Source organism: Schistocerca piceifrons, chromosome 8 (assembly GCF_021461385.2).
Source record: "Schistocerca piceifrons isolate TAMUIC-IGC-003096 chromosome 8, iqSchPice1.1, whole genome shotgun sequence".
NCBI lineage: Eukaryota > Metazoa > Arthropoda > Insecta > Orthoptera > Acrididae > Schistocerca > Schistocerca piceifrons.
This window is the reverse complement of record NC_060145.1, coordinates 380,009,950-380,027,514: the sequence shown is the minus strand read 5'-3', so window position 1 is coordinate 380,027,514 and position 17,565 is coordinate 380,009,950. Positions and strand designations below refer to the sequence as shown.

Sequence of the window (17,565 nt, the reverse complement as noted above, 5' to 3'; positions counted from 1 at the left end):
TTCACATGATTGTGTGCATGGGAGCAGCTTGGGCATGCATAAGGAGATGGGGAGACTGTATGAGAACTTTAAGAAAGTAGTACAAGAGGGAGGTGAATGGTCTAGAGAAAGACAAAGAAGTAAAGATAGGAAGGTACTGAGCTAGAAGAAAATATAAAAGAATGACTGTGGCAAGCATGGTTGTGGCATTGTTCAGTGGGTTGTAAACAGAAGAAAAGACACACACATGGAGCACAGGGACTATTTGAGATGTCTCTCTGACTGGGTGGTGGGAATGTGGCATATATTGAATGTGTCATTCTGTACAGTTCAGAACAGCTTTTTGGTGAGAAGGAGGTTTTGTAAATCAGATGTTGGTGTTGACTTCATTATGCCGGGCAACACACCCTGCAACAGGGTGATTCGATAGGCCCTTGAACAGACTAGTGATGGCAGTAAAGTTTGTAGATCATGTACCTGTTCATACTGGTGGCCCCCTTACTACCTCGTTCCCCTCTCTGACTACTTCTTGCTTCTGTCTCTTAGTTTTATTGATTGTCGTTTACAATCACGTTCACCCGGATTTGTCCTTCCTCTCTCAGGTCTATTTGCAGGTTGACAAATATGGGATGGAGGGACCAGTGATCTCCTAGTTTGTTCACTTTAACTCCATCAATCCAATCCAGTCTAACCTCACAGGTGGCCCTTCCTACAATCTGCTCACAACGAGAAAAACAAGGGTTCTCTAATTCTTAGTCAGCAGAATTCAGCAGAAGTTGGTCGACTTTAGCTTGCTTGTGTTTTGTGTCTGACAGCTGCCAATCTCTGATCTTAATACAAAATCTTGTGTAGCCTTTGCAAAGTAATTGTTGTGCAGTGTTGTGTTGTACTGCAAGTTAATACCTCTACTGATGAATGACAAAGTGGTTGCTGGCTCGTGATGGGCAGCACCAAATACACTTTCCACTCCTCAGGGGAAAGAGCAAGTTTAAGTACCTTACAGAATGGAGCAAGAACAATAATTAATAGGGTCACTGAGTGTTATGAGTGGGAAAGCAAAAGAGTTGTCCATCCATCTCTCATTTGATGAGATGAACAGAAACGTTCGTAGAAGAAAGTTTGAGCACTATGACAAAAATTCAGAAATTTTGGAAAGATAATTCTGGGAAACTACCGGAAATTTGCCCCTTTTTGCCAGAAATTTTAATTCAGATTTTTCACTTTGACAGTTTTTTCAAGTTATTTTTCCCTTTGTCTGAATTACTTTAAAGTGGCAATTTTGTTTGTGTGTTTTTGTAAAAGCACCATCGTTGATTGTAAAATTCCTTCTGTTGTTTCCACTACAAGTTTACTTTTGGAAAGCATGTACGGTATCATTTACCCTGTTGGGCCCTTGTTTATGGGAAATCAACTGAAAATAATTTCCTGTGATTCACTGCATGACTAAAGTCACAATAACAGCAACAATTATCAAAACTCCTCTACAGCATAGTGGGTAAATTGTTCAATTGGTGTGCTGAATGTGGTTACAAGTCGTGCCACATCTAAATTTTTTTTTTTACATCACTATAGGAATGACAGTCTCATGAGCACTGGTCCAGAATTGGTAGTAACAAGCATGATTATTCAACATGAAAATATGAAATTCTATTTCATGGCTCCTGTAAGCTATCAGTATTCTTATGTTCTTTTCTCAGTTTTTGCCCTAATCTCAGTTTTTCTTTCATAGATGCACAACACATAGAGTTGACAGCTGGTACGGTGGCCAGTAGATGGTTCTGTCAACACCGATTGGAGCACAAATTATATTGATCAGCAGGAAAATGCTCCTATCAGAACACAAAAAAGGGGGAAAAGTTCCTGTTTATTTAAATGACTCTACCTTCCATAGCAACTTCAAAATTTTTCCCAAAAAGTTTGGCATGTAAACATGCTCACACTTTTTTGTAGTATGCCACTCACCTCAAACTCCTACAAGATACCCTGACTGTAACTCAGACACACTAGTCCATTGCTTTTAAGTTACCCATCCACTCCTAGTTGCCCTTTCTCACTCATTCATTTAACCCAACTCATTGTCATTATCTCTTTGTGTGTCTCTGTTGTTATCTTGTGTGGCAGAGCCACAGTACTATTTGTTCTGTTGTACTACTACAGTCTCCCATCACTTTTGCTATTTCTCTCTTCCTCATTGTCATATACCCTGTCCCTCATTATCATTGGCTCTCACCTACATCCATTTTCTCTTTCTCTTCCACCCCTACTGTCCTCCCCAGCACTACCTCCTTCACTCTTTCCCTAGCACTGTTCTGTCACTGTCAGCTATGTTCCACTGCCACTGTGTGCCTCTCTTTCTCTCACTGCCATCGTTCTCTTTGCTTGATCTATAACACAGCCACTGTCTACCTATCTTCCACTATTTATTACTTTCCTGTCTCTTTCCTGCTGCTACTATCTTCGTCTGTCTCAGCATAAAAAACTGTGAATACATTCACATGCCAAAATTTTTGAAGGTGCTGAGCAAGGTAGAATGAGGCAACTGTTACCTTCCTTTTCAGTCAGAATCTTTTAAATAAATGGAAATATATTCATACTTTTTGTGCTCTGATAGGACGATTTTTTTTGCAGGTTCCCTTCTTTTCCCTACTGCAGCAGGGTGTGTAACTCATATGAATAGAAATACATTGGTCAGTAAAATTTAGATAGTTTACTTGTGTAAAATTGAAATTATGTTAAATTAATTTTACACTTCAGACAAGATTTTAGGTGCAAGAAAATTTTGCATGTACTTTGGTACAACAACATGGACTTCTCAGGTGACAACAGACACACTTCACAGCTTTTTTTCCATGCTGCATCCCTTTATAAACAATGTTTATGTGTAAAAGTAGGATAACTTTGAACCTTGTATCTCAGAAAAAGATAACGATATGAATAAAAAGGTTGTTAAAGATTTGGATCTTACGAATATACCACAAAAATTTGAGCCATTTGCTGTGCATAGTCATCTTGCAGTCTTCGACCACATCAGATGCAAAAGAGCTTATTTTTTCCATTTGCCGTTGAATTGTATAATATTCGTACTTAGACATTGTACTGCAGGATACTGAAATAAGGTGCTCCTTCGGTTAGTTATATAAATGGTACATAGCCCAAGGGCTATCCAAAACACTTGACTCTACCATCTTGTCCCTAATAAAACCTGAAGTTTGACCACCAAAAAAATCCCATTTCCATGCATGGTGTTCTGCAACATACATATTTTGTTGCAAGCATACTGATGGGTGGGCACAAGTGTAGTGCCAGCACTGACTGCATGATGTAAGTGCAGCTTGTTTCCCCCTCGCTGCTCCTCACACCTAAATAGACCATGTACAGGGAGTTGATTGGTGGAGCTTGCTTCCTGTGCTCCTCACACCCTGAGGATTTGTCCTCCTTTTTGTGAACAGACTGTATGATTAGTTATGAAATGTGAGTGACATGTTGGGAGTAGGTGCTGGACATATGTATTAGACATATCACACCTGGATCACGCAGGAATATGGCAGACAGGCATGGTTGGGAGCTGGAGTGACATAGTAATGACTAAGGATATTATACAGGTTGAGAGGATAGTGAAATATTGGGAGGGGGGAGCAATAAGTGTTCAGAAGTGTAATTCAGAGGCTGTTTTTCAGGGCACTGAGAGGTAAGTGCAGTTGTCTTTAAGAGGAAAGAAAAAAGAAACTAGCTTTCTGGACAAGGATCTTCTCTAAAAGTTTCTGCCCAGCTCATCCTCTGTTGCTCTACCCTTTTACAAATGTGTATACTTTTCATAATAGTGTTCAGACTATAATTGCAGGCACAAGTAATAAGTGTGAATTTCATACTGGTACAGAATTATCTGTTCTTCTGTGCCTTGCCAAAGATCTTGCACAACCCGTGTCTTCTTTGGGTAATGATTTTTCATGGAATTTTCCTTGCCTTTCTTCAGAACCTACGAGGGTTGCCCAGAAAGTAATGCACTGCATTTTTTTCTCAGCCAAAAACAATGCTAAACATTTTGTATGTATTATTTGAATTCTCCTGAGAGAGCGCACCAAGTTTCCGTCACTTCCGGTAGATAGCATAGCTGCAGGACAGTTTCAAAATGGCATCTGTAGGTGATGGATGTTACAAGCAATGTGCCATCATTGAATTTCTCACTGCAGAGAAAGAAACCGTGGTGAATATTTACAAACACTTCTGCAAAGTCAATGGATCATCTGCTGCCGACTGAAGTACAGTTAGTCGCTGGGCATGGAGGGTGAGGTCATCAGAAATACTTTGGCAGAGCTCCACGATTTGCAATGGTCAGGGAGACCATCCACGGCTGTCACACCTGACAGCCCTGACCAAGCTCCCCTGAACCACAGCAAACACTAAAAGATGGTGCGCAAACTGGACTATGTAGCAAGGCTTATGATCCAAACAGACCCAGTCTGTCACTGGAAACTATTCAAGATGATGATGATGATGATGATGATGATGATGACTAACAAAAGTTGTTTCAGAATGTCACACCTCACCTTGTCAGTAGTGGTGTGATTGAAATCCCCATCTGATCATCCCAGCAAGAATTAATATTTCTTATATCACTACAGGCAAATAATGGCGGGTACCTTCAGTAAGACAATGGCCCTTTTCCTTCTCTATTCTTCTGCAGTTGACTTTGTGAGATTATTTAATAGAAACCCTTACCAAACACTTCGTATAATGAATTTATATACTGAGGCTCAAAGGGTGTGCATTCATTGCTGTGGCAGCTAACTTAATACTGTGCTAACGTATTGTGACGGTGTTATTTGAAAATACCTCCAAATAACCATGCAGTGATTAATCACAAACAAACATCTAATGTGTGTAGTACACACCAATACTATCTGTGTCATAGTTGGATGTTGGTAGACCATAAGTTGAAAAGATTAAACAAAACCCTCAGATTATCTTTTGCTTTGATACAACGTATTATGTTGGTTACAGAAAGTTTCTGATGGGGGAAAAAATTCTTAAATTGTTTCCCCCTCTTTCAGTATATCAAGAAGAAACCTGTGTGTATAATCCTCACTTCTAGTCACATTAATGTGTGTGCAAATATCTAATTGCAATAGTGTTAATAATCTCAAAAAAAATTTTACTGTGTGTACAAACAAAAATATTTTTTAATTTGCCAACACACAAACTATAATGAAATGCCTCATTTATTTGTACCACTCAAATAAACTTAACAATAAAGATTTTCTATCAGTTCCCACGAGTTACTTTTACAATATTCCACCAAAATTATTTGTCAAGCCCAGTTGGTTAAATAAAGAATTACAGTTGTTACAAATCATCTTTTTACGTGTACATCTTAATCCACAAGAAAGCTTACAAAAAAGAAACAGCTGGTTGCATCATGTCCAGTATTATAAACTACTTTCCACAAATAATCTTTTTCAAAGGTTAATTCATTTGCCATCACCAATGATGAGGGATCTTCTCTGGCATTTTATCTTGTTGGAATGATGGGGGTGTGTTCTGTTGATGTTCCCTGTCTGACACCTGGTGTCTGAAAAACGTATTGGCTGGTTTCTTGCAGCACTGCTAGATTGCGCCATTGTCTGCTTGCTTAGTTCTCATACATGGAAACAAAAACACAGCAGCATCAGCTTTTAGCAGCTCTTTTAGATGTTCTTATCCTACCTTAATAATAACTCTCTGATGTACATATTTTTGACAGTCAAGCAGCATACGTATAAGATCAAATAGAAAACCACTAAATAACAAAATTGCATTCATTAAATGACATTGCCAAGATGATTCTTAAACCACCACTGGCATTTTGTTGATCATCAGTTTGCTTAGTTTTCTTCTTCATTTTTTAACAATGCGATGAAATCATTCTATTTTTTTCTTTTCATGTTTTCTCTCATTCCACATTTCACTTCTGCACAGTACTGTGCTCAAGACAAACAAATACAGAAACTAGTAAAGTATTATACAATAGACAAAAATGTAGGATCTGTGGTTGCAATGATTAGAAATAAAAAGATATCAACATTTTATAATAAGAGATCAAAAATAGAATTTTTGTTTGATAATACTGGATCACTTGTGTTAAGGAAAGCTTTCTATGTCTGGATTAATTTGCTTATAAATTCTTCTTGCCTTGGATTATTTTCTTCCATTCACCAGACAGTGGATATTATAAAATTCTTTCTGCTGCATCTTCCACAAGAGACAATTATTTGCTGTTCTCTTTGGTCTGATTCCTAGACTTTTTCTTACCCTTAATCTAAATTCTGCATTAAGGTGCTTCATTCAACAGTTCCTAAAGGTCTGCCTTCTTTTAGACCCCAAGGACTGTTTTGTCATAGAATTTTAGCCTTTGATATCTATTGACTTTTATCTCTTGATTGTATTTGGTATCTTTTTTCTACTTCGTTCGCTGCTGCTTTGGCGGAAAAGTTAAGTAATAACAGCAAAGAGCTGCTGTCGTATCATAAACGGATTTTTATTTACATGATTTAAAATCTCATTTTGTTAGTTTTTTACTTTTATTTCTTGGACTTGCATTTCGTAGGTATTTTAAGTGTATAATATTCTTAGTGCTTCATTTTAATTTTTATCAGAATTACGAACGTATTAAGATGGTTTATACTTTCAGCAGAGATTTCTGTACGTCCATTGAAACCTACTCAATGAACACGAAATCCAGGAATTGAAGGTCACAAATTGCCTCTCATGTTATGAAGCTCAGAAAAAAATGATCATTGGTGTCCAGTTACATTGAAAGGTCATCATCAGTACCTGTTGTATTTACTCCTTCAGCATCAACATTTTGTAGTAACAAAAATAAACTTGAGCATGGGGCTGATACGCCCTTTGTTCTCGTAGCTCCTGTTGCACTATCTTTGGGAACTACTCACTGTACCTGGCTAGAGAAGCAGCAGCTTAAAGTAGTGAAAGAGGAGAAGGAGGAGGAGGAGGAGGAGGAGGAGAAGAAGAAGAAGAAGAAGAAGAAGAAGAAGTCGACACGGGCGATCTCGGAGGCGCTAGATACTATCTCACTGTTGGACTCCAAACCATTGTACATTGATGTTTCGCCTCCCACTAATAACGCAAGTTTGCAGCTCGTTATCTAGGGTCTATTGTTGCGGCCTCTGGATCACGGGGTCCCGGGTTTGATTCCCAGCTTGGTTGGGGATTTTCTCTGCCTGGGGACTGGGTGTTTGTGTTGTCCTCATCATTTGTGAGAGTGACTAGATTGAATTGTAAAAAGAAAATGGACTGTGTAAAAATTGGGACTTTGTACGGGCGTGATGACTGCGCAGTTGAGCGCCCCACAAACCAAACATCATCACCACAACCAATAACAGACAGTGAGCCTGGAGTGTGACCCGTCATCCTGGCTTCTTCAAGCCTAACTGGGACATCCTTACGTAATGATCAAGTGGAACTGCAGTGGATATTACTGTCAGTTGCCATAACTACAACTACTAAACACTTCTATTTTGTTCTGTGATCGATGTTGCTCTTCAAGAAACACACTTCACTGATAACCATTTCCCGAATATTTGAGGATACCATGCATTTTGTTGGAACTTCAAGAGTGTAAAGAGAGCATCTGGTTTACAAAAATGTTGGCAATGAGTGAATTCCCGTTCATACTACTTTGTAAACAAAGCAGTGTGAATGCAAACGACTGTGGCAATCACCATTTGTAAACTTTATTTACCTCCGGCGAGGACACCTAATTACCATGGGGATTTCAGTGTGCACGAGACCCTGTGGGGAAGCACCACTTTTTTTGGTAGCGGCCTTGTGATTGAGCAGTTTCTTTCCATTCTTGATCTTTGTCCCCTCAGTGTCAGTACTCCTTCCCAATTCAATGTGGTCCATTACACCTTTTTGGCTATTGACCTTATGATCTCTTCCCCTTCACTCAGTGGTGTTTACACAATGCTACTTGTGACTTTCCTGTCACTTCCTTGTCACGAACTAACTGACCGATTACCATGGGTGCTTCAAAGAACTAACTGGCAGTAGTTTGTCTCTGCTGTTACATATGCCCCTATGCCTCAGTCCCCCATCATATTGCATCACAAACGTTTTGGGAGACATCTTCAACATGATCACTTGCGCCACTGGAGCTGCTCTTCCCTTTTTACAGGTGCCCTCTGCTGCGGGCTGGTGCCATGGGCCCTGCAATATCTCAGGCAACATCCTTCACAGATCACTGTCATCACTTTTAAGTGTGTGTGTTCTAAGGACGACTGTCTAATGAAATGCAGTAAGAAAAAATGCTGAGAGTGCTAAATCTCCTTTTTGGAAACATTCACCTCTTCATCTCAGATGTGGACCAAATTCCGTAGCCCTCTGAGCCACCAAAGATCAAAAACTGTTTCAAGTTTCTTCCTTCATGCTGGTATTTGCACATATACTTCAATTCTAGTTGAACACCTTGTGACCCAGTCTCTGAAGTTGTCAGTGTCCTCTTCTTACCAGGCTACTTTTCAAGTGCAGAAATGAGAGGTTGAAGGTATCTTCTCAACGTTTACCCTCCCATCACTCCAAATTATGTAATCAATCTTTCACTCATAGGAAACTGCTTTACAGGCACTTGACTCTTCATATGATTCAGCCACAGGTCCTGTTTTATTTGTAACCAAATGATCAAGCCTCAGAATTTTACTCAAATAATCTATCTACTGAGGTATCTTCAACTGTATTTGGCTAGAAGGTGTTTCACCTTCGCAATGACGAGATATCGCCTTCCGAATCCCAAAACCAGGCAAAAACCCGATGTCAATTGATATCTACCGACCGATGAACCTTTTCACTGTACTGCGCAAACTGCTCAAAAGGATGGTAGCAGATTATGCTGGATTCTCGAATTTCAGTCCTCCAAGGGGGTTTATGGTTCTTTTGTGAGCTCATGCATGGCATCCACGGAGCCTTGAGCTATTGCAGCCACTTTTCCCTTCCCGAGCTGCGTTTCTTTCCCTGTGCCCCTCTCTTCTCATCATAGCTCCTTCCCTGCTGGCCCCTCCTTCCCCTCTCTCGGTGTTCTTACTGATGTCGACCTGGCTACCCACTTGGTTTCTTCTATTACTTGCGGTTTTATTCTCCTTGTCTTTTCTCTTTTGCCCACCTTTTTGATCACCCTTTGGGGTTTGACCGCTACTTTAAAATTTTCTGTCTGTAGTGTGAGCCATTTGGGGAAGAACTCCCTCCCTAGTGTCTACAGCATGGATTCCTCTCCCTCCTTCCTTCCCCACCGTAGTCCTTTCTGCCTTGCTAGGTCACCAGGACGTGTAGCCAGTCCCATGTGTTGGGGTAGTATGTAGCCATCCGGCAAAACCCTGTGACAATGCAGAGATCACACTTCTGTTACCTGAGCTGTTGCCTCCACAGGAGTGGTTGCTTGTCATTCCAGAGTATTGGAACACCCTACAACAGCCTCTGTGCCAGACGGCTCTTGGAGTGGCAGGGTGGCGCCCATGGGGAGAGCCCCTGATGAGAGTGATATCAGGGCTGATGATTTGCATATGAAATGTGTCAAGCTCCAAAAATCTGTCCAGTCTTCTATGGCCATCTCTTCTAGTGGTAACATACCATTGAATGCTGCTTCTAATGACCCTGCTGCCTTCTCTTCGGTCGCTATACCCTGGAAGGACGGCCAGGTACACTGTCTTGGGGTGAAACACTTTCCCTGCATCCTGGTATGTACTAAGATGGACGTGGACACATTCACTGCCACAGAGCCATTCTTTTTGAGGAAAATATTGAAGACAAGTTTGATGAAATGGTGTCTCTCAGTAAGATGTGTCCAGGTTCTCTGTTGATCAAAACCACTTCTGCTGCTCTGTCTGTAGCTCTTTATGGTTGTGATAATCTTGGTGTGTCCCTGTGTCCATTACACCTCAACAAAATTTGAATATTGTCCAGGGAGTCCTTTTCATAGGGACCTCATCCTTCAAACAGATGAACTCCGGACCAGTCTGGAATGACAGGGTGTTCATTTTGTTTTGCGTGTGCCAATGGGTTATAAGGAAAATCATACCGATACTGGCGCCTTTATTCTGGCATTTGAGGGAGATACACTCCCAAAGAATGTAAAGGTTATGTGTTATTTTTGTGATGTGAAGCCTTACGTCTCACCACCCATGAGTTGCTTTTGGTGCTTGAGTTTCAGGCACATGTTTTCCCAAAATACAGCTGATCCTCTATGTGATGACTGTGGACTCTCACTCCATGAGACAAGCCACTGTGTTCCGCCATCTGTGCATGTTAATTGTCATGTCGACTGTCACTCTCCATGCTTGCCAGATTACCCGGCTTATAAGTAAGAAAAGAAGATACAAGAATTTGTCGTGCACTGAGGCTCATGAGGAATTTGAGTGACTTCACACTGTGTCCATGACTTCTAGTTTTGCCTCTGTTACACACTTTCCCTGTCCTCCCTCTTCCTTACCCCAGCCCCATCCTCCTCTCGTCTCCACCTCCCTGGCCACCTTCCTTCTTCAGCACCTGCCAGTGATGGGACTCCTTCCTGGGACCCCCACATCTCTCAGGCCACAGGACACACATTCTGGGTGACCCAAGATCGCCTGCTCTCTTTCGGTTCTGGATCTGACAGAAGCCTGTGACAATGCAGAGATCACACTTCTGTTACCTGAGCTGTGCACTGTCATTCTCAACCTATGAAAGAGGTGTTGGAGGAGGAGGAGAAGAAGAAGAAAAAAATACAAGTCCCAACACAAGGTCCCCTGGTGCTCCCAGATCTGCCATCTCCCCCCTCACAACCTGAATCTGACCTCTTATTTATGGATGTTGCCCTGTCCTCGGTGGTGGGTGGTTGGTGACCAGGCATTGTGATTGGCTCCAGCCCATTTGCATCCCATTTGGATATCCACTCTTACTTATTCAGTGGAACTGTAAAGCATGCTAACTTCATCTCCCAGAGCTGCACTCCATTATTGCCTTTTACTCAGTAGCTTGCATAGTTCCCCAGGAATCTCATTTTACTGATGCTCACTCACTTACCCTTTGTGAGTTCTGTGCTTTCTGTTGGAAATGGGTTGCCCCTTTGAGGGCATCCGGTGACACCTTTACATTGGCCCATACGGATATTGTCGGTACATAGATCCCATTTCGTACCCTATTGGGAGCAGTTGCTGTCTGCATCCACTTGGACTCTGCAGTCATGGTTTCCAATCTGTATCTCCCTCCATACAGGCCACCTACATCTGTTGGCCTAACTGCCCTCCTTCAGCAGCCCCCCCCCCCCCCCTCCGCCCCTCCCTTCCTCCTCCTTGGCAGTGGTTTTCCATCTAGTCAGGGGATCTTCATTGACCAATTTCTTGTGGACCATGATCTGTGCTTTCTTAATGATGGGTTTCCGTACTCATTTTAGTGTCGCATATGGCACTTTACCTGCTATTGATCATTCAGTCTCTTCCCCTCCTCTTCTTTCTTCGTTACGCTCTTTGCCACATTGTGACCTCTGTGATAGTGACTATTTCCCATTGAGTCCCTCATTTCCCTCACACCTCCCAAGGAACAGGTTACCCTGCTGGGCTTTCCATCATGCTGATGGGTTTCTATATACCTCCCAGCTTGTTTTCTATGTTTTTTGTTCAGTTGTATTTATTATGTAACAATACGAAAGAAGGAAAGTTGTTACCATATAGCGGAGATACTGAGCCATGGCCTTACTGCTATCGAACACTAGCTTTTCAGATGTCCTATGGATTCCAAACCAACAAACTCCTTCCTAGTTTCCATGACCAACTATATCCTCACCCACAATTATATCTCCTTTGAAGGCATTACCTACAAACAAATCCATGGTATGGCTATGGGCATCTGCATGGCACCATCCTATGCTGACCTATTCATGGGCCATTTAGACAAATCCTTCTTAAAAACCCTGAATCCTAAACCCCTCACCTGGTTCAGATTCATTGATGACATCTTTGCTATCAGGATTGAAGGTGAGGACACCTTATTCACATTCCTCCAGAACCTCAACTACTTCTCCCCCATTTGCTTCACCTGGCCCAACTCAACCCAACAAGCCACCTTCCTAGAGGTTGACCTTCGCCTCAGAGATGGCTACATCAGTACCTCCGTCCATATCAAACCTACTAACCACCAGCAATACCTCCACTTCGACAGCTGCCACCCGTTTCATACCAAGAAGTCCCTTTCGTACAACCTAGTCACCCGTGGTCATCGCATCTGCAGTGACAAGCAGTCCCTCTCTAAATATACTGAGGGTCTCACTGAAGCCTTTACTGACTGTAATTATCCTCCTATCTTTATACAAAAACAAATCTCCCGAGCCTTATCTTTCCAGTCTTCCACCACCTCCCAAAGTCCCACAGTCTGGCCACAGAGGTGCATTCCCCTCGTAACTCAGTACCATCCGGGACTGGAGCAACTGAATTACATTCTCCGCCAGGGTTTCGATTACCTCTCGTTGTGCCCTGAAATGAGAAATGTCCTACCTACTATTCTTCCCACCCCTCCTATCGTGGTATTCCGCCGTCCACCAAACCTACACAATATAATCGTCCATCCTTACACAAACCGTGCTCCCAATCCCTTACCTCATCGCTCATACCCCTCTAGATGCAAGACCTGTCCCATACGTCCTCCTACCACCACCTACTCGAGTTCGGTCACGAACATTACCTATTGCATCAAAGGCAGGGCTACCTGTGAAACCAGTCGTGTGATCTATACAAGCTAAGCTGCAACCACTGTGCTGCATTCTATGTAGGCATGACAACCAACAAGCTGTCTGTCCGCATGAACGGCCACCGGCGAACTGTGGCAAAAAAACAAGTGGACCACCCTGTAGCTGAATACGCTGCCAAACATGATACCCCTCATCTCAATGACTGCTTCACAGCCTGTGCCATATGGATCCTTCGCACCAACACCAGCTTTTCTGAATTGCGCCAGTGGGAACTTTCCCTGTAATACATCCTACGTTCCCATAAACCTTTTGGCCTCAACCTTTGTTAGTCACTGTCCTCACCCATCCAGCCCCCTCCCTGTTCCCATTCCAGCACTACCCAGCTGTCATTTCACCGCCACACCCAGTCTTTCAATTTCTTTTATTTTTATTTCTCTCCTTTCCGCTGCTTACCCCCTCCCCCCTCCGCACCTCCTCTCCTACTCTCCGTCAAACTGCAACACTTCATTGTCCGCCACTCCCACCATACTACCCCTCCCCGCCCCAGCCTCCTCCTTACCCCCACCCAGTCGCCACTCCCATCATGCACTGGTGCTGCTGCTTGCATTGTAGTTTCAGCTCTCTGAGACTGCAAATGTGTGTGCAAGTTGCGCTTGCATGAGTTTGTGTGTGTGCGTGTGTGTGTGTGTGTGGGGGGGGGGGGGGGGGCGTGTGTGTATGTGTGTCTACTGCTGACAAAGGCCTTAATGGCCGAAAGCTATGATTGTGTGAATCTTTTTATTGTGCCTATCGCGGCTCAGCATCTCCGCTATATGGTGAGTAGCAACTTTCGTTCTCTCGTATTGTTACATTCCATTCTGGATTTTCCATTGTTTGTATTCATTGTGTCTATGATCTGTGTGATACAATAATTCCTGTTGCCTGATACGATAGTACCTGGTGCCAGTGTTGACATTCCCCACTTGACAGGCCCCGGTTATCGTTGGCCAGTTCTGTGGCGGAGCACGGTCATTGCCGCCACTATCCGTCATTGTTGTTGTGTCTTGCAACATATGAAGCAACACCCATCCTCCTCCGGTCTCATTACCTTTAAACATCTTAGCGCCAAAGCCCATTAACTTAATCAAACACAGGAAACGTGTGTTTGGAACACTTTGTGTCTTCTCTAGGTTCTTCTGTTCCTTCGTCATGTGTGTGGGCTACCCTCCATACCCTCCAAAGTTGTCAGCGGCAGTCTACTATTCTCGGTCTTGTCCTTCCAGACGGCCTTTGTACAGATCCATCAGTTTTCACGGAACACCTCATGACCCATTTTGCGATGGCTTCGGTATCAAGCTCCTATCCAACTGCCTTCCTCCTCCAGAAAGTGCAGGCTGAAGCTTTCTGCTAATGTTTTACCCCTTTTCAGGCAGAGTCCTACAATAAATCTTTTACTGAATGGAAGCTTCTTCTGGACCTCTCTTCTTCCCACTATTTAACTCCTGGCCCTGATTCCATCCATGACCAATTGCTTCAATACCTCAGTCCTCCACAATGACAGTACTTCCTCCACGAGTTTAGCCGTATTTGGTTCAAAGGCATTTTCCCCTCTCAGTGGAGAGACGGTATTGTGGTTGTTGTCTTTAAGCCTGGCAAGTATCCGTCATCCCTTGGTGGTTGCCAGCCTGTCAACCTGACCAATGTTTCCTGTAAGTTACTGGAATGGATGGCGGCTCCTCAGTTCAGTTGGGTCCTTGAATCTCGGGATCTTTTATCTCCCTACTAGTGCAGCTTTCGGGCGCCCTTTGATTGATCATCTTTTTCAGTTGGTAACTGCATTTCGGCAGGCCTTTCCTCAGTGTCGCCATCTTGTCCCAGTTTTCTTCAATTTTCATATGGCTTACAACACTGCTTGGGAGCATCACATCCTCCTTATGAGTTGTAGTACCCCCTTACGATTTTTATTCGTCAGTTCCTATCCCAGCAGTTGATGGGAGTCTGGGTTGGCACTGTTCTCAGCTCTCTGCAGACCCAGGAGAATGGCATTCCACAGGCCTCTGTATTAAGTGTACTTTTCTTATCGCTATTAATGAAATTGTGGCCTCTGTCAGACAGTTGGCCACCCCTGCTCTGTATGGATGATTTCTGTATTTGGGCTAGCTCCCACTCAGTGGCCTCTGCAGAACTACAGTTCCAGGATGTCATCTGGCGAGCTTCCATGTTGACACTTTCGTACGGTTTTCTGTTCTCTCCGTTTAAGTCCCATATCCATTGTCTGGAAGTTGGCTGTTTTCGTAAACTTGCTATTCTTCGCTTCCTTGCCCACACCTCTCGAGGTGTGGATCGTTCGACCCTATTCTGCCTACACTGGACTTAGTTCTGTCTTGTCTGGACTATGGTTGTCAAGTTTATGGATCAGCTACCCCTTCCACACTGCTTCTCTTGGACCCGATTCACCATCATGGTATCCATTAAGCCTTTCGCACTAGCCCTGTCGATACTTTTGTGGTTGATGTTGGTATCCTCCCCCGTTCCCCCCCCCCCCCCTCCCCCCTTTCGATTTGACGGTTCCTATGGCATCACTATCTATTCTTCCTCTGCTAGTCCCTCCTATTCTGTTCTTTTCTTGGCTTCGGGCCGTCGCCTGCCTGCCCACTGCCCGCCTTCAGGTGGTTTACCAGTTGGGCTCCAACTCGGTTCTACCTGCTGCAACATCCATCTCCCCTCTTTCTCTTCGTCCACACATTCTCTCTCAACCACCCCCTCTTGGTTGGTTCTATGGCCCTGAATTCGGATTGATCTATTCCGGCGTCCGAAAGCCTCCATCGCTCCAGTGGTCTTCCGTTGTTTTTTTCCAATACTCGTAGCAGAGTTTCAGGATGCCATTATTTTTTACATTGATGGATCTAAATCCTCCAGTCATGTGAGATATGCCTTCTTCTGTTTGAATGGAACACATTCTCTTGCCTATCATGTGTGGTGGGTGTTTACTGCAGAATTTATGGCAATCTATCTGCCCTCTGCTTTATTAAACACTCACCTGAGTTTTGTTACGTACAGATTCGATGAGTGGCCTTCATGCTATTGCTTGTTGTTTCTCCTGCCACCCCATGGTCTGTGCCATCCGCAACGTTCTTGGTGACGCTGCTTGTTTGATTGATTTCCTTTGGTTTTCTGGCCATTTAGGTATCATGGGTAATCAGCTTGCTGATTGTCTGGCTGAGGGATCAGCCACCAACCCCCCCCCCCCCCCCCCCCCCAATTGCCACCCCTTCTCCGCAGTCCCTCCAGGGACGGATTTGTGGCTTTACATGAAACCTCTTTTTGCTCAATTGTTGGCTAACTCTTGGGAGGCTACCATCTTGTATTATATACTTTGTACAATCAGGGAGACTCCCACTACATGTAGTTCTTCCCTCTGCCTCTCCCGGCGGGAATCTACCATCCTTGCCATCTTTGTACTGACCATACTAGGCTGACCCATGGCTTTTTACTCCACAGTGAGCCTCCCCTCGTCCCCCTTCGTAGTTGCGGGGCTTCCCTCATGGTGATCCATATTTTGCAGTACTGCCCCTGCCTTTGGGCCCTTCACACTAAACATGCCCTCCCACCTCCCTTGTCTAGGGTGTTACCAAGTGACCCTCGCATGGCTATGTCTGTCCTTGGTTTTCTTTGTGAAAGTGGTTTGTCCTCTCAGGTTTAAGTACTTGAATTTTCCTCTGGAATTTGAGTTCCTCGATTAGTGAAGGTGTTGGTTATGGAGGCCTTGACCTTGCCTCCAAACCAGCCAGATTCTCCCTGCCTTTTCCCTACATTCTGCCTAGTCTGATTTACTGTTTTGTTTCCCCTGTTCTTGTGTCTTCTTTCCCTGTTGTTGACCCCATTGTATCATGATAAGGGTACTGTATTGTGTGGGTGTCAGGACAGATCGTTGGTGGTGGCAATGCTGGTGCCCCATCGTGCGTAGCGTTTCTAGGGAACATCCGCTCTCCCTGTTTCCACCCGGCTCCCACTGTTCTTTCTTTTTCCAGCTGCCCTGAAGTCCTTTTTCCCGCTTTGTTCGCACGTTATCCATTCCTGTTGACTGAACTGTGCTGTTTGTGTTGTCCCTTCCTTGATTTATGCCGTATTAGATCGTGCTTTGTATGGGCCGTGCATCATCATCATCATCATCATCATCCATAGGGTGGAGGTTAAAAAATTGTTCAACCAAATATTACGAGTTATTCCATTGTTCAATTTGCGGTATGGGGTACGCATTGTTGTGAAGGATGATCACTCGTGCTGTTTCTGTTGGATTGACCTTCGGAGTTTTGTGAATGTTTTACAATGAAACCTTTAATGCCACAGTAGTCATACACATTACTCCGTGAAATCTGTTATTGGAATTTCTTTGTGACCTTTAACCATTGTTTTGCAGTTTGACAGCATCTGCTTGAATGTTTTGGGCTTGGTGGAAGAAATAAGTGATGTGGTTGATCTGTCAGGTAGAGCACTAGACTCTGGTCCTGTAGGTCCTGGTTTCAATCCTGGATAAGGGAGAACATTTCTCCTTGCCATTCCCGCTGGACAGCCCAGGTCCACTTCTATTGCTGCAATAAAGAAAGACTACACTATACCAGGCCAATAGCACAGTCATGGGCTTGTGCAACAGACTTCACCTTTACCTGACTTTGGAGCATAAGTGTCATTTGCTGTTTGGACGTTTTAGTTTCATAGATCACATGCTGCAGCCATATCTCATTCCCAGTCACAATTCTGTTGTGGTATTGCTGAAAGAATATAAAGGCTAAACCTTTTCTTTCAGTTTTGTGAATTTCTGCCATTTTGCTACCAACTATGCACAAAAGTTGTTATAAAAACTTGTTATAACCTAATCTCCCTGATCAAGTTAAAGA

At 43.5% G+C, this 17,565-nt stretch overlaps 1 protein-coding gene across 1 annotated transcript in view; it reads left to right on the top strand.

Moving 5' to 3' along the window:
• The window catches only part of LOC124711427 (platelet-activating factor acetylhydrolase IB subunit alpha1), a 49,879-nt gene that overhangs the window by 24,713 nt on the left and 7,601 nt on the right, over positions 1-17,565 (top strand). The gene's annotated exons all lie outside the window — the stretch shown is intronic.